The sequence below is a fragment of the Urocitellus parryii genome, chromosome 6 (genome assembly GCF_045843805.1).
Source record: "Urocitellus parryii isolate mUroPar1 chromosome 6, mUroPar1.hap1, whole genome shotgun sequence".
Classification (NCBI taxonomy): domain Eukaryota; kingdom Metazoa; phylum Chordata; class Mammalia; order Rodentia; family Sciuridae; genus Urocitellus; species Urocitellus parryii.
Genome location: NC_135536.1, coordinates 118787982 through 118815405, shown reverse-complemented (window position 1 = coordinate 118815405; position 27424 = coordinate 118787982). Strand labels below are relative to the sequence as shown.

General features: G+C 55.2%; 1 protein-coding gene across 1 annotated transcript in view; it reads right to left on the bottom strand.

Moving 5' to 3' along the window:
- Lingo1 (leucine rich repeat and Ig domain containing 1) overlaps positions 1 to 25314 on the bottom strand; it is a 70545-nt gene extending 45231 nt beyond the window's left edge. Inside the window, exons 1-2 of the mRNA XM_026387797.2 lie at positions 25231 to 25314; positions 13396 to 13481 (exon numbers count right to left, since the gene is read on the bottom strand). The gene's annotated coding sequence lies outside the window, so the exon portion shown is untranslated. The remainder of the gene's footprint in view (positions 1 to 13395; positions 13482 to 25230) is intronic.
- Positions 25315 to 27424: the final 2110 nt, after the last annotated feature.

The following is a 27424-nucleotide window of genomic DNA, read 5'->3' as shown; positions in this document are numbered from 1 at the left end:
GGGTGGGGGGACAGGGTTCTGTTGCTCTCCAGGTAACCTGCTCAGTGTGGCAAAAAATGACCCACCATCCCTGGGGCCTCACCCAGGGGTGATGCTTAGGCCCTAGAGTGAGATCACCAAATGGGGAGGCCCAAGAGGGGCGAGGTGGGGTGAGCCTGGGATCCCACTGCCAGGTGTCTCCAGCAGGACTGGGGTCAGCTTCGGCCTTCAGACCACAGCTGGAGTTGACAACACAGAACATCTGCTGGGAAGGTGGGGAGAGGCCGGGAGCCCTCCCTGGGAGGGTGACCCAGATTCTCTCTCCTGCCACACAGGAGCAGTGTGCGTGCATGCGTACATATGCGTGTGTGTGTGTGTGTGTGTGTGTGTGTGTGTGTGTGTGTTTTCTCAGTCCTGGCAGGCAGAGAGGGGGAGGGAGGAGGCTTGCTGAAAGCTCTGGGAAATGAGAGCAAAATCCTCCCAAATCCCTGGCCACTGTCGCTAATAACTGAAATATGCTCTCAACAAGAAGGTGAAAGGCCCTGGACCAGGTCTGGCCTTGCTACCGGGAGCTGGAACCCTGGGCTTGGCTGCCGAATGGGTCCCAGGCTCTGGGTGGTCAGGAGTTTGTGGCCCAGCCCTGACCCCGCTCTGGCCTTCCTGACGTCTCCTCTCTGGGCAGCGTCTCGCAGGTTCTCCTGGAGCTGTTCTGGAAGGCAGTGAGCTCCCTGTCATGGGGACTGTACAAGTGGCAGGGTTGGGAGGGGACTCACCTACCAGAATCTCATGCCGGGTACATGGGATGAGTGGGGAGGGGACAAGCACAAAAAGATCTGGAAGGCCCTCCCAGCCTAAACTGTCCCCTTGGTGTCCACCTCTACCCACAGTGCTTCCCACCAGGAGCCCAGCTCCCCAGAAGTCGGCTAGACCTGTCCCTGGAAGGCCAGACCTCAGGGAAGATCCCATCAGAGACCAGGGACAGCGGGACTCTGGCCCAAGAGCAGCAGGTTCTGGAGCCTTCAGACCACTGAGATGGGCGGAGAAGTGTGTGTGCGCCTATGGGCTGCTGGCTGTGACCAGCTCTTGGGAACACACACACGAATCCTACTGCCAAGGACGCGCTTCAGCTATGTGGACCCAGCTGGACACATCAGGAAACCCTCCACACAGAGACCCGCACAGAGGCGCACCTCTACACACAGGAGCACGGATGGCCCATAGTGGCACCCGTGTGCTCAGTCCCCCTTGGGCTACTTGGGGCCTCGTGGATGTGTGAGCGAGAGGTTCCCCAAGATCAGCCACTGGGCGTCCACATCAGATCCTTAGAACCCTTCCTGGAGGTAAGACTACAGAGGAAGCCCCTCCTCTGCCCCCATCCCACGCTCCTTGTGGACCTCTGCCCCGGGGGCAGGGATGCTGCACTCTCTCCAGTAAGGCCTGTTCCGCACCAGTCCACGCAGGCTGGACACTCCAGCTCTGCCCTGAACCCAGAGGTCCTTGCTGAGGACCTCATCATCCTACTGACCGTAAGAGAGGTTCCTTGTGTTCACTCACTGCTTGTGCGACTCCGCCCTGTCTGGGCCTCCGTCTTCATTCTGCCTGCTGGAGGAGCTGCTCCAGGGGCTGGGGCCCCCGCACAGAGGCAGCCACAGTCATGCCGTCCTCCCGGCCAGCCCTAGCCCCGTGCATCCGCTTCCTGAGCCCACGGCAGCCCCCAGCTGGACAGGGCATCCCTTGTCCTCATACATTCCCTCCATGGCCGGCCTGCTTGGTCACCATGCTGGGGAACGCTGGCCACCCACCAGGGCTGATCTGCCCACTGCTCAGTCGACCTGTGGCAGGAAAGGAGCAACCTGGAGGAGACCCTGCAGCGGGTTCCAGCCCTGCTCTCAGACTCAGGGCCTTTGCACAGGCTGTTTCCTCTGCCTGTGGCACTTGTCCCTCTCCATCAGCCTGAACACGCCTCTTCTTCTGCAGTGAGTCTGTTCCGATGCTACCCCTGGGCAGATGCCTGCTGCCCTCCACCTGTCCTCATATGGTATATGAGCACTGCCTGCTGGCCACTTCGCCCTGTGCTGGTCAGGCTTCCTTCCTGAGTAGACTCTGGGCTCCCTGCGGGAAAGGCCGGGACCTGCTTATGTCCACAGACCCTCCACAGGGCACGCAGCATCCAGCAGCGACACTAAAGGAATGAGTGATGTGGACACCAGGACATCCCTGCCGGGTCCCAGCTTCGAACTGAGTCACAACTTTGCTCCCCTGGCCTCCATGGCCCTGCAGTTACTGGCTGGCCGCTTGTTCAGCAAATGGCATCGCAGCCGTACACTGTGTGAGGGACAACGGGCTTTCAGGAAGTGTGCGGTGCTCCTGGGGACAGTCGATCACACCAGAGAACACAGGAGGGGACCACAAAACCTGGTAACACAGAGCTCAGAACAGTGTGTTGCTGTCACTGCTACCCTCATTTGCTGATTCTGGACACAGCACCTGCTGAGGGACTAGGATTGGGCTGGAGCTGGGGCAGTCACCTGTTCCAGGGAGCTCACAGAGAACAGGTGCAGGTGGAGCAAAGGACGTCGGGGCTAATGATGGAGGCCAAGGAGGGCAGTGACTCAGTGGAGAACTTGGGATCCACGCAGCCTGGTTCATGCCACCCACCACTTGGCTGTGTGATTACAGCAGCTCACTTACTCTCTTTGCACCTGGGTTTTCCTCATGTGTAAAATGGACGTGATGGATGTATTTACTCCCCAGGGTTGTTTCGAGGATTGAACACTTGTAAGATGCTTTTTATTTTTGTTTTGCTTTGGGGTATCTGAGATTGAACCCACTTTACCACTGACCACATCCCCAGCCCTTATTTATATTTAGAGACAGAGTCTCACTGAGTTGCTTAGGGCCTCGCTAAGTTGCTGAGGCTGGCTTTGAACTTGAGATCCTCCTGCCTCAGCCTCCCAAGATACTTTCAACAGGGCCTGGGACACACAAAGCCTTCAAGAAGCCAAAGGTGTCCCTGTTGTTTGTTTCATCCTTCGTTCAGAGCAGCTCCTGGCTGGGCCTGTGGCGGCAAAGCAGGCGGGAGGATGGCGAGGGCCAGCAGCTCCACCGGCCTGGCTGCTGCCTGGCGTGGCTTCCTCTGCTCATGCACCCAAGGATCCCACCAAGCCAGGCAGAGGAGCACAGAGGCAGGCAGAATGGTTGGGGGAGAGGACGATGACCCAAGGATTCCCTGGGGACCCTGAAGTGGATGGACAAGGAGGGTCCCGGCTCTGGAAGCACTGACCGCAGCCCTAAGAGCACATGGACGGGGGCCTTGTGCAGTGCCCCATGGGAAGGGGGTACAGATCGGAGTGTGGTAGGGACCAAGGGAGGGGAGGACATCCTTCCTGCTGGAGGAGGAGGGCAGAGGCTGAGGAATGCTCTCACCTCCAGTGACCTGGGAGGCCGTCCACGCCACCTCCCCAGGATGTGGGTGCCCTGGCTGAGAACTGTGGAAGCGGCTCTTCAAGCCAAGCCATCCTGGTAGAATAGGGAGGGGACGGGCGTGTGGGGGAGGGGAGGGGCGTGTGGGGAACGCGAGGGGCGTGTGGGGAACGGATGGGACGAAGGGTCTTGCGGTGGGCTATGTTCTAGGCATGCCAAGGGCTCCGTGGAGGAGCGGGCGGCAGTGCGAAGAGGGTCTGCTTTCTCCTGCTCAGCCCTCTGCTTCGCTTTGCTTTCTCCCTACTTAAGCCCCCCACCATCAGCCTTGTCAGTGTGACATTAATGGGTGACATTAATAAGCCAGAACTCTCCCACTTGTCTGCCAGATTGGGCCTTAGCCATGGAAAAATTGCTAATTACAGCCACAATAAGGAAATATCAGTGATGGACGTCACTATTATTGCCTCCTCTGTCCCTGTCTGTTTATTTGGAGATGAAAAGAACCCTGGGGCCATCTCTCCAGGACACTGCTGAGTGGTGCCAGAGGGGAGGAGAGCTCCGTGCAGAAGGGACACCCTCCAGCTTCAGTCATTCATTTCCTCAGGGTAGGGTCCCCTCCACCCAGGCCCCAGGGCTGGGGCTGAGGGCAAAGAGGGGGACTAGTGATCTTGCTCCCTGCCCTGGGGCTCCACAGACCTCAGCCACATCTCTTGGCTTCTCTGGGCCTCACTTTCACCTTCTGTCAAATAGGTACAATCATTCTAGTCCTGTCTGTCATGCAACGTGAAAGAGCAAATGAGAGGCCCAAGCCAGGGTGGTCAGGCCAAAGTAGCAGCTTTCTGGACTGGAGAAGACAGGGGGAGTAGCTAAGAAACTGGGGGCGCCAACAAAGGGGTAGACATCTCCCACTCAGTGAACACCTGCTCCTCCGACGCCCACACGCACTCAGAATGTGGTGGGAATCAAACACACAGGACAGAGAGGCAGGCTGGTTTGGCTGTGCAGAAGGTCAGGCGCCTCCTGAGGCCCCGGAGCCCACAAGGACTTGCCAGGCTTCTGAGTCACAGCCACCCGCGGCGTGAAAGGCCCATCACGGGCTGAACTCACACCCAGGGAGACCCACTCCACATCTGGGACCAGGGGCGCAGCCGAGAGAACCTTCAGACCGGGCCCAAGGAGCATGCGCATTGAATGCCGGGACAATCCCAGACAGAGGCACACCCAGGACCCCACGTCCAGGTGTGCAGACCAGAACGAGGCAAGCACAGCCCCAAACACAGGGGCGGAGGCACACGTGTCTGTGGTGTCTGTGTGTCTCTCACGCACGCGCACACACAGCATCTAAGGCCCAAAGCCCGCTTCTTCCTTGGGAACCTCTCTCTGCTGAGAAGGAAATAAAAAGCCCCATGTAGCCTTCAGGCACATGTGGCCTCTCAAGTCGTGGCCAAGCCAAGCAGCAGCGATTAGACTGGCTGGGAAGAGAAGCCCAGCGTGGCCTGAATATTTCACGGGAGATTTTGCTTCACAGAAAATCCCTTCTTGGCCTCTGTGCATGTCAGGGTATAATTACCCATTAGGTAGCCGAGCAAAAACCCGGGGGCATGCCGCAGCGTCCCGCCGTGGCTCGCTCTGCCTCCGCCGCAGGCTTGGTAGTGCTTGGCCAGGCCTGTCCCATCTCTCACCTGCCCCCACCGGGCACAGAGGGAGGAAGACTGATGGGCCTGGAGTGAGTGTCCTAGCTTAGGGTCACTTCTGTCCTAGGTTCTCTGCCAGTTTCCCGCTGAGGAAGGGTGAAAGTCTCCCCTCCTTTTGCCCCCACCTCCTCTTCCTTCTCCTTCCCAATCTTTCCAGCCAGCCAAACTGTAGTTCCAGAGTAAAGACAAGGGGTGGGCGGGGGGAGAGTTAGGGGGACAGGCCAGTGCCAGAGGAAGGGAGGGAGGACACCTCTGTTGGTCCCCGGGGAGCCTGATCCCCACTCCCAGAAGCTCTCTGCCTAGAAAGTGTCCATGCAGGCTAAGCTCAGGTGGCACCCCCTCCAGGGAGCCCTCCACCAGGTTAGGAGCACCCTTAGGTTCATCTCCATCTCTGATCAGCAATCAAGGCTGAAAGCTCAGACTCTTACAGGGGTCCTGGAGGAAATGCACAGGAACAAGGACAAAGGCGAGGCCACAGGGAGGGGGCGGGATTTGAGAACTGCAGAGCAGCACCTCGGCTAATGCACTGAAAACCAAACTGTTTCCTGACCCAGCAAGTCCATTCCTTGGAACAGGCCCCACAGAACTGAAAACACAGGTTCACAGGAACACTGGCCCACAAACATTCACAGCAGCAGTACTCACAGAAGCCCAAGGTCAAAATTATCAGAAGGTCCATGAATGAATGGATAAATACATGTGGTGTACCCTACAATGATTATGATTCAGTCATAAAAAGGAACAAAGTAACCAGTTGAGGGGTTGCACACTGATAATCCCAGTAACTCAGGAGGCTGAGGCAGGAGGATCCCAAATTGGAGGCCAGCACAGGAAACTTGGTGAGATGGTGTCTCAAAATAAAAAGTAAATTAAAAGGGCTGGGGACGAAGCTCAGTGATCAAGCACCTTTAGATCCAATCTCCAGTACTGGGGGGCGGGGGAAGGAGCAAAGTACTGTTACATACTACAACAAAGATGAACCTTAAAACTATTGTATTGGGGCTGGAGCCAAGGCTCAGTGGTAGAGCACTTTCCTAGCATAAGTGAGGCACTGGATTTGATCCTCAGTACCACATAAAAATAAAAGAGAGAAAGAAAGAAGGGTATTGTGTCCATCTACAACTGAAAATATTTTTTAAACTATTTCGCTAGGTGATAGAAGCCAGGCATTAAAGGTTGCATGTGATATGACCCCATTTATATGAAATGTCTAGAACAGGCAAATCCAAAAGGAGGGAAGTTCAGTAGTGGCAGCCAGGGCCTGGGCAGGAGAAAATGGCAGTCACTGCTCCTGGGGACAGGGTTTCCTTCTGGGTGATGACAGTGCTCTGGAGTTAGCTAGTGGCAATGGTTGCACAATCTTGTGAATAAACTAATACCACTGGATTGTACGCTTTAAAATGGTGAGTTTTGTGGCATGTAAATTGTGTCTCAATTTTTTAAAACTCAAGTTGTTCAAAATGGAACAGAAAATATCCACCAGCCATATGCCTGCCTGAGCCCTCTATTTTGTAACCGGTGGTTTACATGTTTGTCTACCTCACAAGAATGGGAGCTCCTAGAGCTGGCCTTCCTGAGGCCAGCTGTGTCCCCAGAGCAGGTCCTTGAGCCACAACAGTGACCACAGCAACAAGCTACCCGGGCCACACTGCACACTTGGCAAACTCCCTCAGGCCGGCTCAGCCCATGTGAGAGTGAGGTGGGGCCACTGAGGTCCAGGTTCAAGGTCACTTGCCGTCAGGTCCTGTGGCAAGCTGGAGGCACAGCTGGAAAGAGAAGCTAGGCTCTGATGCAGTGTGACTTAGGGCAGCCAGCGGCCAGCCCTGGTGGGCAGAGGAGGGTGAACACGAAGGCAGACAGTCCTGCCGTGGCTTCCAGTCTTAGGATTCCCCAAATGCCTGGGGCCTCTGAATCAAACCCACCTGCTGGGTATGGCCCCAACCTCCAGCCCAGGTGCTGTCTGTCTGTCCCACCTCCAGCATTACGCGCAGCACTTTCCTCTGCTCCCTGAGGTCTTGCTTCATTGCTCGCTGCCCCCTCCCTCAGGGCTCCCTCCTCAGTGAGCTCCGCAGCACTCTGGGAGGTCATCTTGACCAGGATGCGGGAATGGCCGGAGGTGTGCTGGCTGCAGGGTCACCCAGTCTCAAGCCAGAAGCAAGGTGTCTGGTGTCTTGTCAAGGGTCTGACTGGCAGGGGAGGGGCAGGGGCGGTGAGGACTGCTTTTGGTCCTGGGAAGGCTAAGCCAGAGACCAACAGTGGGCAGCTGGTCACCTTTAGACACATGCCAACCCCCAAAGGCACAGCTCAGTGCTTCTGAGCAAAGAAGGGAAGGAGAGAAGCCCCAGCACAGACACCGCCCCCCCCCCCTCCCGCACCCTCTGCAGCGGCGTGGGAAGCAGCAGCAGGGTGGGAGACGGTAGCCACCGGGCACTCACCTGGGCCTCCGCTGTCTTAGTTCAGCCACACCCTCTTGGATGACCTCCAAGGTCAGACTGAGCCCTAATCCTGTGCCTGTACTGAACCTTGAACCTGACCATGGTGACAGACCAAGCCTCAACCCTGACAGGGTAGACTGGCTCTCAGAGAACTAGAGGAGGCTTCCAATGCCTCATTAGCTCTTTTCCTGTTCAGGGAAGGGTGTCAGATCTGGTCTGTGGGTGTCAGAGACGGGTCCCAGCTCTGAGTGACTGCTAGCAGCTGGGCCCAGGGTGGCTCACGGGCAGCTGGTTTTCTGACCTTTCTTAGACCAGGACCCGACACGACTTCTCAGGTACCCAACACTGGGGGTGTCTAATGGATGCCAGCTCCCTCCCTGAACCCAGGCTGCTGGTCTCCTCTGAGAGGCGCCCACTCCCTTCCTCGCCCCTCTGCCACGCTGGCCCAGCACCACCTCCCTCTCTCCACAGGGCCAGGGGAAGCTGTGAATTGCTGGGTGTCTGCCCCTTCCCTTCCACCCCACCCTCCCTCAGGCCTTTCCTGACCCAGATGCACATCACACGGGCCCCCACCCAGTGTCCTCAGCTGGCTGTCTGCTAAGCCCTGCAGAGGTGTTAACTGATAATTAAGATGTTAGCTTCTCTGCCAGGAGTATTTTGGATTTAACAGGTTACTTTTGGAAATGGGAAAACCTTCAAGACCCAGCCAAAGGGCGGGCAGGGATGCAAGTGGCGTGTATGGGGAGTTTGTGCCTGCGCCCCCTTCAATCTTACTGAGCCCTGCTCCTCACCACCCCCTTCCCTGAGGAGGACCAGTGCAGGCGTGGGAGCCAAAGCCTTCCAGTCTCAGAGCCACACCAGTGAGGTGATGCCATTGGACAAGAAATGAAACCTTCCCGAATCTCACTCTCCTTGTGTGCAGACGGGGAAATGGAATGCCAACCTTGCAGAATTGAGGTGCAAACTGACAAGCTGACTAGGAAAGCCCCCTGTGCCCAGCACACAGGAGCCCTGAGAAACACGCGAGCCCTCCCATCCCCACAGTGTGGGTAACTCTTTCCACTCCTCCTGCCTCCTCGAGCTGAGCCTGGTCAATCACTGAGTCTATGCTCTCACTTCCTAAATCTCTCCCCAGGCAAAGATCAATGGAATTGAACAGGGAGGTCTGGACAGACATGAGCCTATGGGGACACTTAGCAGTCGGCAGGCATGGCGCTCCAGTTCAGCCAGGAGAGAACACTTCATAAATACCATCGCAACGACTGGCTGGGCGTTTGGATCCCTACCTCAAGCCACACACACCAGCCCATTCCAGGAGAAATAGAGATTTCAATACTTTTAAATCTGCTAAACAACTAGAAAACAATATAGGACATTTTTTTTAAAAAATCGAGTGGTTAGATCAGAAACTCTAAAGAAAAAGAGTTGCAGATTTGAACCACCAGAACAATTTTGAACTTTCGAGGAGTTAAAAAAAAATTAAATTAAATTAAAAGAAAAAAAAAAGCACAAAAATCAAACCTGTAAATAACTGTTAGCACAAGGAGTTAAATCCTTTAACCTCTTATGCATCAATTTGCTCTTACAAATCAATAAGATACATTTCAATGCCTCCCCGCCACATCACTGAAACCAAGGCCACCTGTGACCTCTGTGTTACTAACGCAAGGATCAATTCTCATCTGCACCCTGCAGCCTCTCTCAGCCCATGTGACATGCTTGAAATATATCATGCTTGTGGCTTCCAGTCCATCACTCCTGCCTGGTCTCACCACCCCCTTTCCCGTTCCTCCCGTTTCCCAACCTCTAGCTGATGGAGCTCCCAGGTCTGGGTCTCTGGTCCTTCTCTCTCTCTCTCTCTCTCTCTCTCTCTCTCTCTCTCTCTCTCTCTCTCTCTCTTAAAAATTCATTTATTTATTTATTTTAACTAGGTGTATATGACAGCAGAATGCACTTTGATTCACTGTACACAGTTGCAGCACGACTTTTCACTTCTCTGGTCATACACCATGTAGCGTCACGACGTATGCGCAGTCATACATGACCTAGGGTTCTGGTCCTTCTCTCTCTCTCTCTCTCTCTCTCTCTCTCTCTCTCTCTCTCTCTCTCTCTCTCTCTTTTTTAAATCTACATTCACTCCTTCAATGCTCTCATCCAATCTCATGGCTTTAAACACTATATTCAAGCCAATGACCCTAAGTTTGTATCTCCAGTTGAAAACCCGTCCCCTGAGCTGCAGTCTCTATGTCCACCTGTCCGCTCCACAGCTCTGTATAGAGGTCTGCTGGCATCTCCCCTGAGCACGCCCAGGCAGGGCTAAATCATGATGTGCAACATGGGCCCAGGCCTGGTGTAATTCTCTACTTTGAAATTCTGAATTTTTTTTTTAAACAAAGGGCCACCCATGGCCATTTTGCTCTGGGCTCCACACATCACGCAGCTGCTCCCATCCACAGATGGGTTCGCTCTGCCCACGCAGCCCGCTCTCTTCCACCATTCCCTATCTCTGCTAGTGGCACCCCACCCTACAAGTTCAGAATCAGAATCTCCAAAATTTGAAATGCTCCAAAATCTAAAACTTTTTGAGCATTGAAATGCCACTCCGAGTGAAAAAGTTCACATACTGAAAGTTCATTTCATGCTCAAAAAACATTAAAAGTATTATGTGAAACTACCTTCAGGCTATGTGGATAAGGAGCCTATAAAACATGAATGAACTTCATGTTTAGACTTGGGTCCCATCCCCAAGATACCTCATTATATGCAAATATTCCCCAAGTCTGAAAAAAATCAGAAATCCAAAACACTTTTGGTCCCAAACATTTCAGAGAAGGATACGCAACCTGTATGTGGGCCAGAACTCTAGAAGTCATCCTCAGCTCCCTTCTGTCCCCCCACCACCTCAGCCCATCTCCCAGCAAGTCCCATTGGCTTTACCTGGAACCTGCCCTTGGAATCTGCCCAGTCGTCCCCACCTCCACCCAGACCCCTGGTCCCAGTCCCCACCATGTGCTCCCTGGAGCCTAGCAACCAACAGCCCCCTGACTGATCTCTCTGCTTCACAGCTGCCAGGGGATCTGGGCAAAATGTAATTCAGAACCTTCCGTGGCTCTTCCTACCACCTTCTGAGTAAAAGCCAAAGTCTTCTGGGTGGTTCACAAGGCCCTGCTGATCCCTCTCTTGATCCCTTCCTGGCCACGCCCAGTCTCCCACGTTCACCTGTCCCAGCCACACGGGCCTCTCCACGGGGGTGAGGCAGGGCTGGATAATGGGGATTGAACTCCCCCCCCCCCCAGCCCAGGCCCTCTCGACTCAGGGTCCTCATGCACACTGTTCCCTCAGTCTGGACACGCTTCTCTCAGACATCTACACAACCCTCTCTCTTAAATGCCACTTCCTAGTGAGGCCTTCCCCGACGACCGCATCCAAGTTTCCCATCCCCCGGCTTTTTCCCCCTTTCCTAGCGCTCAGCTCTCACATGCGCAGTGTATTTCACATACTTATCTCTTCTTCCTTGGCTGTCTCCCCTCCACTAGCGCAGAAGTCCCATGGAACAGGCAATTTTTTTTTGTCAGTTTTGTACACTGTGAGGTTCCTAACCAAAACACTGTCCAACACATAGTAGGTGCTCAATAAATATTTACTGAATGAATGGACACATGCAAAGAAAAATGAGTGGAGGACCTGACAGGAACTGGCAACTGACAAATGAAGAAATAGAAAGAGTCCCAAAGCCCACACGACAGTGCTCTGTGATCCTCTCTTTAATGATCAAAGAAATGTAAAGTAAAAGTATTTTTACTCATCAGATTGGCAGGGACTTAAGTGACTGGTGACGTCCATAGTTGGCAAGGACAAATACCCCTTGCACGGTGGGAGCCTAAGCCAGCACAACCTTCTGGAGCTTATCTGGCCGTACGGAGCAGATCAAACGTGGAAACGCACATGACCCCTGACCCAGGCAGACCACTTCCGGAAACATGAAGGACCCACAGGTGCTCGGACTCAGAGGTTCCCTCAGTGAGGGTTATAAATAGCCAACTGCTGGAAACAGCCTAGATGGCCTCCGACGGGATGAATAATTGATGAAGAATTTACAGACCATCCACCCAAAACATAGAGAAGGAGAGGGAAGAACTCTGGACAAGGCTGACGGTCCACGTCGACACGCTGTTCAGGGGAAAATCAAGTGGTGGAGTGGAGGGACTAGCACGAGCCGCGGTTTCCCCTGTGAACGTGTTTATAAGTGCCAAGGGGGAAGTCTGGAAGAATATATATCTAAGTAGTTAGTAGTGGTTAGTTAGCCCTTGGGGGAAAGGATTATGGGAAGGTTTCCAATTGTACCCTTTTAGAGTCTTCCAGGTAGGTAAGTTAGGCAGGTCAGGGAAGGATGTAAATTGGTAGGTCAGGAAGGTAGACAGGTAGTTATACAGGTAGGTAGATAGGTAGGTTAGGTAGTTAAGTAGATAGGCAGGTTAAGCAAGTAGGTATAGAGGTAGGTAGGTTAGTTGGATAGGTTAGGTTGGTAGATAGGCAGGTTATCTAGGTCCGTAGGTAGATTAGGGTGTAGATAGGCAGGTTAGGTAGGTAGACAAGTCGGCAGACAGGTAGGTAGGTTGGTAGATTAATAACATATGGAGAACATATTACTTTAATCTCCAAACAAATGATTCTGTTTGGGGAGAAAACACCTCCTCTGGCCCTGCGGGGGGACATTCCACGCTCCACGTTGGGGCCCTGCCTCGTCTGTGTGGCCTCTCCCCACCTCACCAAGCCAAAGCCAGGTTCCACTCCTGATCCCGTCCAGCTCCACCCCCGCCTCACAGCCCTGCTCACAGCACCAAGGCCCCACCCACCCCACCCCATGACCTCTGCAGCCTGGATGGCCAGAGAGGGACCAGGAACTCTATCACACTCCTGAGGCCAAGGCTGCTGCCCCCACCAGCCTTGGGGACAGCCTGTTGAACCTGGGGCACACAGAAGTGCCCATTGATGAGGGCCTGAGCAGGCCTGGCCACGCCTGGCTCTGGCAGACCTGCCACAGGCACTGGAGGCGGCGGATCTGAGGAGGCCCAGCGGACCCAGGAGAGAACTGGCCAGTTGAGGAAGGAGACTGGAGGTTCGGCCCCCGCAGGGATTGCCAGATTTAGCAGAACTGTATGTGCCATGCGATATTTAGGACATTGTTACATGAGCACACGATCGGTTGTCTGAAGTTCAAAATCAACTGCACATCTGTACCTTTCTCTGGCCACTCCAATCCCCACTCCATCCCTTGGGGGGACAATGAACCAAAAGAGAGCCATCAACTGGGTCGCCCAGGAACAAAGGACCAGAAACAGAGATGACCCGTTCCTGGTGCAGGGAGGAGCATCCCCTCCGGGAGGAGTTCCACAGAGAGAGGGAACTTCCAGAGCACGAGCTGCCAGGCACCATGACGCAGGGCAGCGAAAAGTCGGAGTGAGAGCAGCACGGGGGAACCCGGATGCAAAACCTCCTACAGCCGGAGTACTTGGCAGATGTGGGTCGTGCAACAGATCCCAAGCAACCAGACACGGAGCGTATGAAGAGCCTAAGTGGGCCGCAGGAGCGACGCGTCCCCTCAGTGCCCCGGGATGCAGCTGGTGAGGACAGATGGCTGCAGGCTTGGCCCACCTTCTCAGAGGTGGGAGGTGGGAAGCGCCTCCCAGGGGGCCCTTTGCTTCAGGGGCCTTCAGACCCCACACTGGGTCCCCCTGCCATTGCCCCTGGCCGGGGCTCATTCAGAGGGCCAGCATGGCCCAGGGGACCTGATCCTTATGCTCCGAGCCCTCCCACCCCATAGAGGCACGAGGCATGAAGAGCCCACCTGGATCTCACCCTACCTGGGTCAGATGGTGCCTGGAGGCAAACAGACCGGCCTCTGGGGGCCTGGGGAGCAGCAACCTGTCCTTCGCGGTCCCAGCATGCACTGTGGGGAAGAGCAAGAAGATCAGTGCGATAAATGGCTTCCTGTCACCCGGGGACCCATCTCAGCACGGGTTGCCAGCTCAATCCCACGGCCCAGCCAGCGGGGCTCAGCACTGCCACCACCACAGCACGGGCCTCTCAGCCCCAGCCTCTTTCCTACTCCCTCAGCACCTGGAGCGACCAGCCCTGACCAGTCAGAGCCCAGGAGCATCAACCCCCTGGCCTGGCACACAAGGCCCTGTCCACCTGTCCAAGTCCCTCCCTTCTCCCCGTCTCTCAACACCTGCCACGGGCCAGCCCCACTCCTGCCCGTTCTGGTCACACAGATTCATAGAACGGCCTCCCCTTGTCCTCTCTGAGGCCTGCCAGGCTGCCCATCAAGTCCGTCCTCTGCCTCTGGAAGCTTCGGGTGCATGTCCTCAGCCCCCAGGATGTCTGGCTTCTGCCTCACCACCCTACAACACCCTACCAGCCCTCCTGCTTCAGCCCTTGACTGGCACCCCTCCTGGGGAAATTCCTCATGGTGCACGGCACCCCTCATCACTCCTAGACATGGTCACATCACTCCTAGCACAGTCACTGTCTCCCTTCTCTCTCTTCCTGGACCATCCCACCCACACCCATGCTTCATTCACCCTGCACACCCCCTTGGCCACTTGCTATGCCCAGAAGTCCCTTCACCTGGCCTGCAGGGCGCTAGCCACTGCACACAGACCCGTCTCCCACCCTCTCTTCCTGCTCACTGACTCTGGCCATAAGGCCCCTGCCCCCTGCTGTCCTCTGCCTGGCTTCTCTTAGGCCAGGCCTTAATCCAGGCACCTCGTCAGAAAGCGACCCTGACCACAGAGGGTGGGGGTCCTCCATGACCCACTGCCTGCCTCCGTTACTGATCATGTCCCTGTTTCGACAGTCCCACGGTGGGCCTTCCTCCAGGCAGGCTGACCCAGGTGTAATTCACCCACAGTAAGATCCACCCTTTCTGGTGTGCAGTTCCATGAGCTTCAACAGCTGCCTGCAGTCAGGTCAGCACCACCTCCATCAAGGTATAGAACAATTCTATCAGGTCCCCAAATCCCAAGGGCTGTCCCTTTGCAGTCACGTCCCACTCCCAGCCCCTGGCAACACAGATCTGTTTTCTGTCCCTGCAGTTTCGCCTTTTCCAGTGTCTACCAAGGGAGGCATCTCTATGTAGCCGCGAGCAGGGCTTGGTTCACTTAGCACAAGGCACTCAAGATTTATCTGTGTTGTCTCATGCCAGAACTTCATTCTTTTTTTTTTTTTTTCAATTGCTGAGTAGTATTCCATTGTTCATCCATTCACTAGTTAGTTGAAGAACATTTGGATCGTTATCAGTTTTGGGAGATTATGAACAAAGCCAGTACAAATATTCACAGACGGGTTTCTGCCTGAACTAAGTTCTTATTTCTTGTGGTAGGTACCTGGCAGTCGATGGCCAAGTTGTATAGTGAGCATCCTTTTAACTTTGTAAAAAACTACCAAGCTGTTTGCCAAAGTAGTCGTGTGATTCTCTCACCAGCAAACTAGGAAGGTCCAGTTTCTCTATCTTCCGCAAGGCTCATGGTATCAATTTTTTAAAAATTTTTATTCTTAATTATACATGACAGTAGACCATATTTTGGCATATTATACATATATGGAGTATAGCTTCCCATTCTTGTGGTTGAACATCATGTGGAGTTAACAATGGCCGTGTGTTCATATAGGAACATAGGAAAGTTATGTCCCATTCATTCTACTGTCTTTCCTATTCCCATCCCCCTCCTTTCCCTTCATTCCCCATTGTCTAATCCAATGAACTTCTGTTCTCTGCCCCTCCCCGAATTGTGTGTCAGCATCCACGTTATCAGAGAGAACATTTGGTCTTTGGATTTTGGGGATTGGCTTATTTCATTTAGCACGACAGTCTCCAGTTCCACCCATTTACCAGCAAATGCCATCATTTCATTCTTCTTTAAGGCTGAGTAATATTCTACTGTGTGTGTGTGTGACATTTCCTTTATCTATTCATCTGTTGATTTCTTTATCCATTCATCATTATCTGTTCATCCTATGTTGGTCTAACCAGTTTTTTAAAAGGTCATTGTAATGATACACAGTGGGACCTCAGTGTGGTTTAATTTATATTTCCCTAATAACTAATGATAAGAAACATGTGTTTGATTTTCCTTAGTACCACCACTATTGGAAACGGTCACCTTCAAGTAATTATTCACCTGTTCGTTTTCCATCTCCCCCACCATCTATGGGAGCAGAAGCCTTGACATCTATTCTCCCCACACCTAGAACTATATCTGGAACTCAATAGTGGTGGTGGTGAGGGCTGGCATTTATAAATCCCATCATGTGCCCAGTACAATTCTGAGCACTGTGCAAATAGTAACCCATTTCATCTTTGCAACCACTCAAAGAAAGATAGGTGCTATCCATATTCCCATACAAGGATGAAAACTGAGGCAGAGAGAAGGCACTTGAGCAAGGTTACACATAAATGAGGTGCTGAGCCACACTCGGATCCTGGGGTTCAGCAGGCACAGTCTGTAGTCATAATCAGGACGTTATATGGCCTACAACAGCCACTTGTACACCCCCAGTGAGGACAGTGACCAGGAAGCTGTGGCTTTGGCTCTTCTGAAACCCTCATGTTGACGAGGGTCCTACAACGACCTTGATACCAGAGAATTTATTGCACTGTGCATTCCATGTCAGAATATTCCCTCCCTATCTCCTCAGCTCTTTCACAGTTTGCAATATGAGAAGCTCTGGCCAAAGGTCTGGGAACCAAAGCCATGTGCTTCACGCTGGGCCAAAGCATCTAAGGGCCAGGGCATGACCCCCCACCCACGGTCTCCTCCCCACAGTGACTGGAGAGCACATTTCCAGACGGTAGAGCAGCATCCTGGATCCCCGAGTGGCTGTGTGGACCGGAGGTCTTCTCATTTCCCACACTGGACGTGGAACAGGAGTTCATAAGGAAATGGAGGAAAGAGGAAGGGAACCGTCATTGAGTCCCGACGACAGCGCAGCCTTGCCCGTCCTCCACACCTCCTCTGGCCCCTGGGGGCACATATCTGTGCTAGGTTTGGTTTGACACACGTGTGGATGATTTTCTATGTGACTGAACTTAAGTGGGAGCCTGCAGCTAAGTGAGGTGTCGGGGGAAATAGAGTGATCTCGTTCCCCAGTTGGAGAGAACAAGGGGGAGCCTCCAGGCCCTGCGCTGGGATCCGCCAGCCGGACCCGTCCCACGTGGAGAAGGGAGGTGTGAACTGAGGCTGGCGGTGGAATCTCCGTGACAGTGGGGACCTGGGACCACCTTCAAGGATCTGAGCTGGACTTTAGAAAGGTTGAGGCCTCTTCAGAACTTTCTCTGTGTCTTGGGTCTGGAACCAGTTCTCAGGAAGGCTCTGGGGTCCCCGCTCATCTGCCCTGGATGGGACCTATGGGGTGGGGGGGGACCTACGGGGGCTTGGGGCTGCGACGGCGATGAGCTGCCAGCTTCACTGTACGTCTGCGTGAACTTCCTGGCACTTCTTGGCAAGGATCACTTTCAATGTTGTGAGCTGGGGGTGGGCGGGGGGTAATGAAGACAGGGGAAAGAGGCGGCCCCCCAGGAGAACAGGGGCACTGGCAGCCACCCCGGAAAAGCCCTTAACGTCTGCAGACACCCGGAAATAAATTTGTTTTGCTTTTTCTCAGAAGTGAGACCTGGCTACAGTGAAACACACCCCCCACTCCCCCCCCCCAAAAAAAACCAGGTATAATCCAGGCTCCCCCAGGCCATTAGAAAGACTCTCCTATGGTGATGGCTTTCCAGGCAAACCTGAGTTTCTTGCCTGTGAGCACCAGGTACCGATTCCACGATTTGTCTCTGTTCACCCAAAAGTTTACGTGGGGTTGCCCTTGGGCCAGGGTAGCTGTAAACTGTGGTGCGCAGGGTGCAGGGGAGAGCTGGATAAAAGGGAAGGAGCCCCTGGGACAAAGGCAGGCCCGTGGGACCCTGGGGACAGGGGCTTCCAGAAGAAGACCTAACAGAGGGTGCGGGCTGCTGGGTGCGGCTGCTCCGTGTCGGGGAGGATAAACAGGCTCCAGCTCCGTTTTGGTTAAGAATTAAAGGGCGAGGCTGATGCCCCAAACTGGAAACAAAATCAGACAAGGAAACAGCAGTCGTGGCTCGATATCTTCCTCAGAGGCTTTATGTATCTGGGAACTCGTTTAGAGGATGAGGAATCCACCGTGGTAAGTGAGTAAAGGCGAAGTTGCCACCCAGTTTGGACACCTTGCATCCACGGGTCTCAAGCTACTGGATTTGCTTAGCTGAGCTCAAGAGGAGACGCCCTGCTCTGGAATCTGGAATCTGCTGTGCCCTCCACTTTTTTTCTTTTCTTTTTTATTTAGAGACAGAGTCTCACTAAGTTGCAGAGGCTGCTGGCTTTGAACTCGCCATCCTCCAGCCTCCGCCTCCTGAGCCACGGGGATGACAGGCGTGTGCCCCTGTACCTGGTTGCTTTCTATTTTTATTCCCTGTGGACAGTGCTTTGGCCAGTGATGGAAAGAACGACTGTCCCAGGGTCAGGGATCTGGGGATGGCTCTTGGCTAAATTGGGGTCAGCTGGGCTGGGGTCAGCTCAGATCCCTGGCTCCAGGAGACCCTCCTCAGGGAGGAAGGGGTTTTAAACGTGAGCTTTCTGGTGTGGTTCTCAGGAGTCGGGCAGTGGTGGGTGAGTGCACAGGCTGGTGGAAAATGCCCGAGCAGAACGGCTTGGGGAAGAAGTCCCCGAGGGCAAGGTGAACCCGTTTCCTCTGAATGGTTCCTGCTGATTGGTTGGGCTTTAGTTCAGTGTCCACCAAAGGCTTTGGGGCTGAAAACAGGACAGAGGTTCAAAGGCTCATGGTGAAAGAAGTTCCTGTGGGGACGGAGGAGGAGCTGGCACAGGGATGGGGTGGCACGGATGGGGGGTAGGGAGAGGAGGAGACACCAAGGTGAGTGGGCACGATCGCCATTGCTGCCACTGTCACCGATATCAGGTAGCACCCAAGGAAGCCCCCCTGTGCCAAGGACTCTCTATATACTGACTCAATTCCACAGCATGTCTAGGAGGCCACTGTCGTGACCGTCCCCATTTTCAGAATGGGGAGACTGAAGCCAGAAATGTGGAATGACTTGCCTCATAAAGAATGGGGCTGCACCTCCAGCCCAGGCACCAGAGCTCCAGCAACCGTCCCCAATGACATTGGGTGGGTCACATTGGAAATGAAAGGAAGCTCCTCGATGCCATCGGCAGGAGTCGTGTCTATGGAGGGTTGGATCTAAGTTGGCTAAAAAAATCTTCCCTCTGCCACTGACCAGCTCTGTGACCCTTAGCAGGTTACTTCCCATCTCTGGTCTGGTCCTCGTCCTTCACACCAGACTTCATAAAGTAGCAGAGATCAAAGAGACGGCAAGCGACCCAGAGAGCGCAATGGCTCCCGGTACGGATACTCCCCAAGAAGTGGGCACCCTCCTCCACGGAGCCACAGGACAGATGTACCATCTCCAGAATCCCCCAAGATGCTCTTGGAGCATGTACATGTGTGTGCACACGTAAGGGCTCACATGTAAGTGCCCCTGTGCACCAGTCCTGACTCCAGCTCAGGGTGGGGTGGCCTCGGCTGTCCCCAAGCCAAACACCCGAGTATCACTCCAGGGTCCTTCCTCTTTCCCTCCCTCTGCCTCACGTCCACGGTCAGCCAATTCCAGATCCCGTCTCAAACTCATCTTCTCCCCCATTCTCCTAGCCCCATCCTGCCCCATCCCCATCCAGTGGAGACCTAAGGGTCTCCACTGCATCTGCCCTCTTGCTCTCTGTCCCCCCTCCGCCCACTGCCACTCGTGGGAAATCGGAACAACCTCTCCCAGTCACAGATCTGACCTCATCCCTCTTCTGCTTAAAAACCCCTCACAGGAAGTCTCGCCAGGCCAGATGCAGAACTCAGAAGCCCAGAGGAGAACTCTGGCAGCTTTGACTAAATAAAGATCTACAGCTTCTCTATGGCCAAAGGTACCCTAAACAAAGTTAAAAAGACAAACGGCCGACTGGGGACATTATTTCTGCACACAGGACGGGGGAAAGTTTTAAAATTCCTGATATACTAAAAGCTCCTTTATAACAATAAGGAAAAGGCTAAAAGAAAAGAAAAATGGGCAAAGGATCTGAACAGTCAATTCACAGAGGAAAAATACAGATGACCAATAACTGCAGGGAGAGATGCGCGGCCTCACCGGGGAGAAGCCAACTGAGTGCCGGAACCACAGAGAGAGGGATTTTTCTAGAGAGGCAAAAATTAACCAGACTGATAATGTCCTGGACAGTGTGGGGAAACGGTCACTCTCAGAGACCAAGGGTGGGCTTCTAAACTGGCCCAATCACTTGGAAAAGCAAAACGGCAGTAACTGTCAAAATTTAACAAGCATACTCTTTCCCGGCAACTCCACATCTAGAAATCTATCCTATGGAAATGCCTACGTGTGTCAGTAAGATGTATCTACAAGGATGCTCATGGAAGCATTATTTGCAAGAGTGAAAAATGGAAGCCAACCTAAATATCCATCAACCTGGGACTAGTTACATAAATTACACTCTGTTCAAACAATGGAATATTAGGCAACGATTAAAAAGAACACGGCAGATCTGTGTGTCGTGACATTGACAGATGCCACAATACGCTGGCGAGTGAGAAATGGGACTTGTAGAGTCGTGCTACAAAATCCAACTCCACCTGTTTTTTTTTAAATACATAACCAATTTTTGTAAAGGCAGATAAAAAGTTCTAGAAGGAGACACACCAGACCAATAATAGTGGGACCTTGGCAGAGGGCAGTGTCAGGGCCAAAGGGGACCTTCCTATTTTACAGGATACGCTTCTGCTTTGGGCCAGGTGGTTTTTTGGTTTTTTTGTTTGAGTAAATATCTGCTTGTCCCTCTTCCTGGAATGCCCTCTCCTGCCCCCTGTGCCTCATCTCCCATGTTGCTCCTGTGTCCCCACCTTCCGGAAATCTCTGAACCCTCCACCGCCACCACCACACACCCTGCCTTCGTGGGGCCACTGCTCAGGCGGCAGTGGTGACAGGTGACATCTAGGGAGTGCACGCCATCAGGGGCTGTGCTCTGAGCCTCCCTTGATCCTCCTGCCACCCTCGGGGGGGTCTGTCAGCCCCTCATGTAACAGGTGAGGCCTTTGCACCTGCTGGGCTCTCAGACTGGCCTGAGCCTGTGTGCCCTGCACCTGCCCCAGGCCCTGGGCAGTGGAGGGCACAGGAGTCCCTGGAGCTGGAGGCGTCCCTCTCCCCGGGACAGGGGCTGGTCTCCTCGGGGATGGTGGGCAGGGCTGAGACTAACCCTGCGAGGGGCCAGAGGACCCAGGACAGCAGAGGAGCAGCAGTGAGCAAGGGAAGGGACAGGTCTGTAGAGGACTCCAGTGACCTCCTGAGCACTTACTGTGTGTCAGGCCCTGGGAGTGACTTCCCCTGACCTCAAGTCTGCACAGAGGCCGGATCTAAGAGGGGGCAGGCAGGAAGCTGCAGATGGGGTCCAGAGGAGGGGGCGGCCCTGGGGGGCCCAGGCAGACAGGGTGTCCAGAGAGGCATCAGGACCCAGACTAAAAGGCTAAAGGCACGTGGGTGGAGGGGACAAGGGGAGAGTCCCTCCAGGGGACAGGGACAGCTGGAGGGGGTGCTGGGAGTCACTGGTTTTGTCCAGAGCACAGGACAAGGCGGGAAGTGGCAGGGGAGGCTGGGAGGGAGGAGGATGGGGGGGCCTTGAAGAGAGAGAGGGGGGAGCTGCCCCACCACCCATCACGTCAAGGAGGGGCTGGCTGGAGCCCAGGACCTGGGCAGCCCCACTTTGCAGTCAGCAGTGTGACCTGGCCGAGTTCCCGCGCCTGGCCACCTCACCTGTGGATGTGACCCAGCTTCAAGGCCAGGGGTCAGAGCACCTGGAACCCAGGGAGGGTGGTCCCAGGGGACCCCACTTAAGTACAGAGCGCTCCTGCCTCCCCAGGTCCCCTGTCCCTGGGAAATAACACAACGTGTGTGGCTGAAAAGTCAACTCCAGACAATGCCATCCCAGCCTCAGCCTTCCTGCAACAGGAGAGGCGGAGCTTGTGACCTCAGTTCCTCTGCATGAGGGAGGGAGTGGGGAGGTGGGGGAGGGGAGGGGGGAGGGGAAGGGGGAGGGGGGCGGCTGGGGTGGCTTCAGATAGGTCTTCAGAAGGGCTGAGTCTTGGAATGAGAGAAGGGGTGTGGGGCATCCGGGGGAAGAAAGCAGAAGACGTTCACTCCTGGGGTAGTCCCTCAGCCCCCAGTCCCTGCCCCGCCAAGGCCCACCTCACTTCCCCCACCCTGACCCCAGCTGCAGCCGGAGACCCCCACCCACAGCCCTGGCTGCCAGTCTGACCAGCCAGGCTCCCCTGAGTGGCTCCAGGGCCCAGGCTGTGTCCACCCAGGTGGGGGAGAAGGACGGGCAAGAAGCGAGACCTCAGCTCTCAGCTAGCTCCCCGGGACACGGGACTGGGACACCATGGGCAGCCTGGAACCGCCCCGCCTGGCTGCCTCAGGCCCAGCAGCACCCGCCAGGGCTGCACTCGGTGTCCTCCTCTGTGAAATGGACACACGAGCCTCCCTTGAACGCTGTCCTTACCAGCCCCATGTCCAGTATGTGGTCACCCCTGACTCACGAGTTCCTTGGTTCATCACGACTGAGGGTCATGGCCAGTTCTTGGGTGGCCACCAAGTCCTGCAAGGTGCCACCCTCCTCACTCCTCAGTGGCCCTGATTCAGCCTCCAGCACCTCCACCTCCCGCCTGCTTCCCGAGGACTGCTCTACATGCAGATCCACGGTGCCCTGGGCCACCCCCTCCTGAGCTCTGGTCACTTGGTGCTCTTATCTCTGTTTTATTTGGTAACTTTTTTTTTGGCCTCCCCCATAAGCCTTGTGGGCAGGGACCGTGCCTGGTTCGTCTTGGCCATTTCCGAGTGGGCTCTGGCACAGCAGTCGTGCCCACGGCCAGCAGAGCTGGCAGAATGGTCAGCCAGGGCCACCCACTCCTCCCACCCCAGCACCTGGTCCTCCGCTGGCCCAGTGTGTGGTCAGAGCTCAGCGTAGGACCAGGACCACGGTCCAGTCTGTCCAGGAGCAGGGCCCACTGTGGGGCCAGGGTCAAGCTCAACAAGGACGTTTCCCGCCCACACTGTGCAAGCCCAGGACTCTCCCAGCTTACCGGCTGCTTTGAAAGTAACCCGTCCCCTCTGGAGGGCCAGGGCCTGTCTTCTGGGTCCCTACTCTGCCTGCTCTCACCCTGACTGACCCAAGAGAGTCCCCTCCAGAAAGCTCTGCTGGATTCCCAGCTGCCCTCTGCCCTGGCCACTGCCTGGCCACAGCAGAGGAGCTGGAGGAGGGAGTGCGTCCCCACACCTGCCCTGGGCCTCCAGGAACCAGCGCCTGGCCAGCCTCCGGGGACCTATTTCCAAGCCCAGAGGGGGACGTGCTTTGGGGGTGGTCTCAGATTTCTTCTTACCCTCCCCTACCTCTGTGAGCCCGGATGATCAGGGCCGACCCAGGCCTGGGGGAACCTGCAGGCGAAGTACCCACTGGCTGGTGGCACTGAGATGCGCCACCTGAGCTACCTCCTCCTGCCAGGGACGGAAGTCCTCCTGCTCCCTTCCCGCACCCCTTGCTGACCCTCCTGTCTGACAAAGTCGGGGACTGGATCCTTGGGCCCCGGGTGACAGTCCTTGGTGCTTGTGAGGCTCAGAAACAGGAGCTGGCTGGCCTGAGTGGACATCAGAGCCAGGCTGACTCTGGAGGATGCCACGCCAGGGCAGGGCAGCGTCGCCATGACCCGCTGCCCACTTGGCCAAGCAGCCCACTGCCTCCGCCGGCCGCTCTCAAGCATGGGGTCAAGTTGGTTTGCTGGCAAGACACATGGCTCTCATTTTAATTAATTAAAGAAAAATCTAATCACTGCATTAAACTTCTCATTACTCCACTTGAATACCCGTTAAGTAAATTTAATTACCAGAGGATTGGGTTTCCCAGCCTCTTTCATTAGCTTCTGATAAGACGGGGAGGGAGGAGGGAAGAGGGCTGGGAGCCGAACAGAGCGGTTCCCAGCTCACGGAGGGCAGGGCGGGCATTGTACCAGGACACCATGGTCAGGCGTTGGTGTCTCCTGGTAGACAGGCCCCACCCCGGCCCGGGGAGAGCCCCTACCCCAGCTGGCCCTAGGAAGGCAAAGACCTCACATTTGGCTACAGTCGGTGTCAATATCTTGTTCACCACCACTCTTGGTGATTTAGACCTGCCTCCTCCCAAAGACTCTGAGGCCACTGAGAACCGAATCACAAGCTAAAAAGGAAGAGCAGAAATCAGGACAAGGAAAACATTGGAAGAAGGAAGGCAAAACAAGAGATAAGGTTATTGGGCAACTGCACCCTGAACACTTATCAGAGATGGACCACCAACTGTCTACGAGCTTCCTAGCAGTCAAGGCAAAAAGAGCAACACCCTTCGGCACGGATGCAGGAACCAGTAGAATCTCTGTGAGGAAAGGCACACTGAGCCTTGGTCTTCCTACCTGGAAGGGGAGATAACCACTGGCTGGAACAGTCAGCAGACGCTTCCTGGAAAAGAAGGGACCTGAAGTGGCCCTGGAAAAACAGGATGGGGGCTGGGGCTGTGGCTCAGTGGTAGAGCGCTCGCCTAGCATGTGTGAGGCCCGGGGTTTGATCCTCAGCACCACATAAAGATAAATATAATCAAATGTATAAAAAATACAATAACATTAAAAAAGAGAAAAACAGGATGGGTAGAGAGCAAGAAAGGCATCACAGGTCGGGGAACCACAGGGCCGAGGGTGAGCGGAGAAGAGGATCTCCGGGGAGAGAAGGGCAGGGACAGGGGAGAAGACAGGCTGGAGGTGGACGGGTCTTACCCTAGGGAAGGGGCTGAGGACCCACCCGTCACCAGCCAGGCCCCGATGGCAGGAGGAGCAAAAGGAGACGTGAGGAGACAGGAGCCTGGCCGGGCCGGGGACACAGGCTCGCCATCCTGTGCTGACTGGTGGCCCGGACAGATCCCTCGGCAGCCAGAACACCCCTCCCCAGGGGCTGGATGTGGAGCCTCGCAGCTCACCGTGCCCCCCTCCTTGGAGAACGGCCCTCCACAAACGGGGCTTTCTCAGCTGAGCCACGCAGGGACCCTGCCTTGTGGACACAGTTAAAGGTTCAGGATAATCCAAACACGGCCAGTAAGTCCAAAGACATCTACCATGGATCTTTTATCTGTTCTAGCATGGAAGCAGATTTTTTTTTCCTTCACCCTCCACCCCAGATTTAAACCTAGAAGCACACTGCCCCAGAAACGACATCTTTCCACCAGATCACGTCAAATGTCACGAGGGTCAGCCATCACCAAGGAAAAGGCATGAAGGAATGTAGGCAGAAACCAGATCCCGTTCGCATGAACCACTGGATCAAGCTCTGCCTGAAGCCCAGCCTATCATTTTGGTTACATGAGCTGATAATTTTATTTTATTAAAATAGGTTGTTTTTGTTTGTTTGTTTTTTTTATTTTTGCTCTTTACAACCTAAGGGATTCTGACAGATAGTGTTTAGAAAGGCCCCTCTTCTAGGGACCCACAAGCATAGGTATTCCTTCAAGCCAGGGAGTGGGCAGCCTGGGGAGGTCACCTACCGTGGCTGCTGCTGCTCTCTGCTGTCCTGAAGCTCGCGGAGGGTGGGGAGAAGGGCAGGCTCCGGAGCTGGTCTGGAGATGTGGGCAGGAGGCCGTGCAGCCCACAGGCTCAAGGCCGCCAGGACATGGCCACAGGGTCCTAGAGAAGAGGGGACGGAGAGTGAGCAGTGGAGTCCCCGTGGAGGACAAGGGGCTCATGGGCCCAGGGAGTCGGCGGATGGGGCCACACTTTGGGGGAGTCCCTCATCTGCTCCTCGCCCTGGCGTCTTAGTCCCCCTCCCCAGGTCCCTGCAGGCTGTCCCCGGACTCAGCCCAGAGCGGAGGCAGCCAGAGCGGCCCTGCAGACCAAGGCAGCCCCCTGTGGTCCCTAGTCTGGACTGCCCGAGACGTACTACTGGGGACGGCGCTCCACCTGGGGAACGAGGGCTGTGCTTCTGGCGTGGACAGCGAGTCCTGCGTGTCCAAGTGCCCTTGCACTCGGGGACCAGGGGCCACAGACTCTGCCTCTGCACCAGGTCCCTGGGCCCATCGCGGGCTGGGGGCCACCCTCTGGACCCCATCCTCTTCCCAGCCTCTCTCCCAGGCCACCAGAGGCCTCTGGGAGGGAGACGGGGCGTGGTGATTCCACACCACCCTTCCAGAGGCCTGGCCTTGGGAAGTCACCCCTCCCCAGGTCCCACCAACTCCTTAGGCCTCGATTCGCGCCCTGAGCTCCAGGTGGCTCCCCACCACGGCACAAGGACGGGGATCCAGAACGGCAGCACATCAGGGCTGAGTGGACCTGGGAACGGGCTCCAGCCCAGCCCCCCCCCCCCCCCCCCCCGGCGGGTGTTCTGAACCTGTGCTCTCTGTCCCCCAGGGTCGCCACCAGCCGTGGGCTCGTATGGAAATGCTGTGACTGATTTTTTCTTTCCTTGTGTTAACTTACATTTTGATTTCTACAGCCACAGGTGGCCCGTGGCTACAGTACTGGACAACATAGCTCAGGCCCACACTCGTGCCCTTCCCAGCCACAGGACATAGGAAATGGAGATCCAGAGAGCGGAGGGGACTCTCCCACAGTCGCCCGCGGGATGGTGGCAGAGGCAGATGCAGAACCTGGTTCCTCTGACTCCCACCCCACCCTGCACGGTGCCGACCCCGCTGCCCTGATCCCCACACTGCTGCCCCTGGGGAAGGGTGCTTCTCCCAGCTGCTGCCCCTGGCCTGCACTCAGTGAAAGTCCCCAAGATTGTCTGGGGAAATCGTCCCCAGAGGGAAAGACACCTGTTCACTGCAGGGTTATATAACAGAGTGACACTGGAGCCTGCCTACACAGCCCACACTGGAGGGGACAAGGGAATCACGACCCTCTCCTCTAAAGAATATAGTACTCAAGCCGGGCGTGGTGGCACCTGCCTGTAATCCCAGCGGCTCAGGAGGCTGAGGCAGGAGGATCATGAGTTCAAAGCCAGCCTCAGCAACTTATCGAGGCCCTAAGCAACTTAGTGAGACCCTGTCTCTAAATAAAATATTTAAAAGGGGATGGGGATGTGGCTCAGTGGTTAAGCACACCTGGGTTCAATCCCCAGGACCAAAAATAACCAAAAGACTATTACTCAGCCATTAGAAATGATAAAGAGGTGCTGTTGGGGTGCAGAGCCGTGTTCCCCTAACTACATGGAGCAGGAAACTGAGAAAATGGGTGAAGGTGGGCTGAGGTGCAGGGGGCAGGGGCTCTGCTTGTGGCACTCACACCGTCACCCCCACCCGTGTGGTTGTAGCATGGCACACTCCATTTCTCAGGGGAGGAGCCTAGGCCTGGAGAAGCCATGTGACCTGGAGAAGCTCCTGGTCACAGTGGGGTGTGAGCAGAGTTGGGACTGGAGCCTGGGTTTCTGACCCTAACAGACTTCCACAGCTGGCCCGTCCTGCCCTGGCAGTTTTGAGGTGCCCTGGCGGTTTTGAGGTGCCCTGGCGGTTTTGAGGTGCCCTGGCCTTTCTGTTTATTTCCACGTCTTACCTAAGAAGTGCGTACAGGGCACTTGCTAAGGGCCACGCACCCTCTAAACGCCTTACAAATGCTAACTCCTGCAGTGGCCATACGAAGAGCAACTATTCTTCCCTTTATCATCTGGATGAGGAAACGGAGGCACAGAGGGATGAAGTCATTCCCCTGAGGTCAAGAGCTGCATCTACCTCCCGAACATTCTGC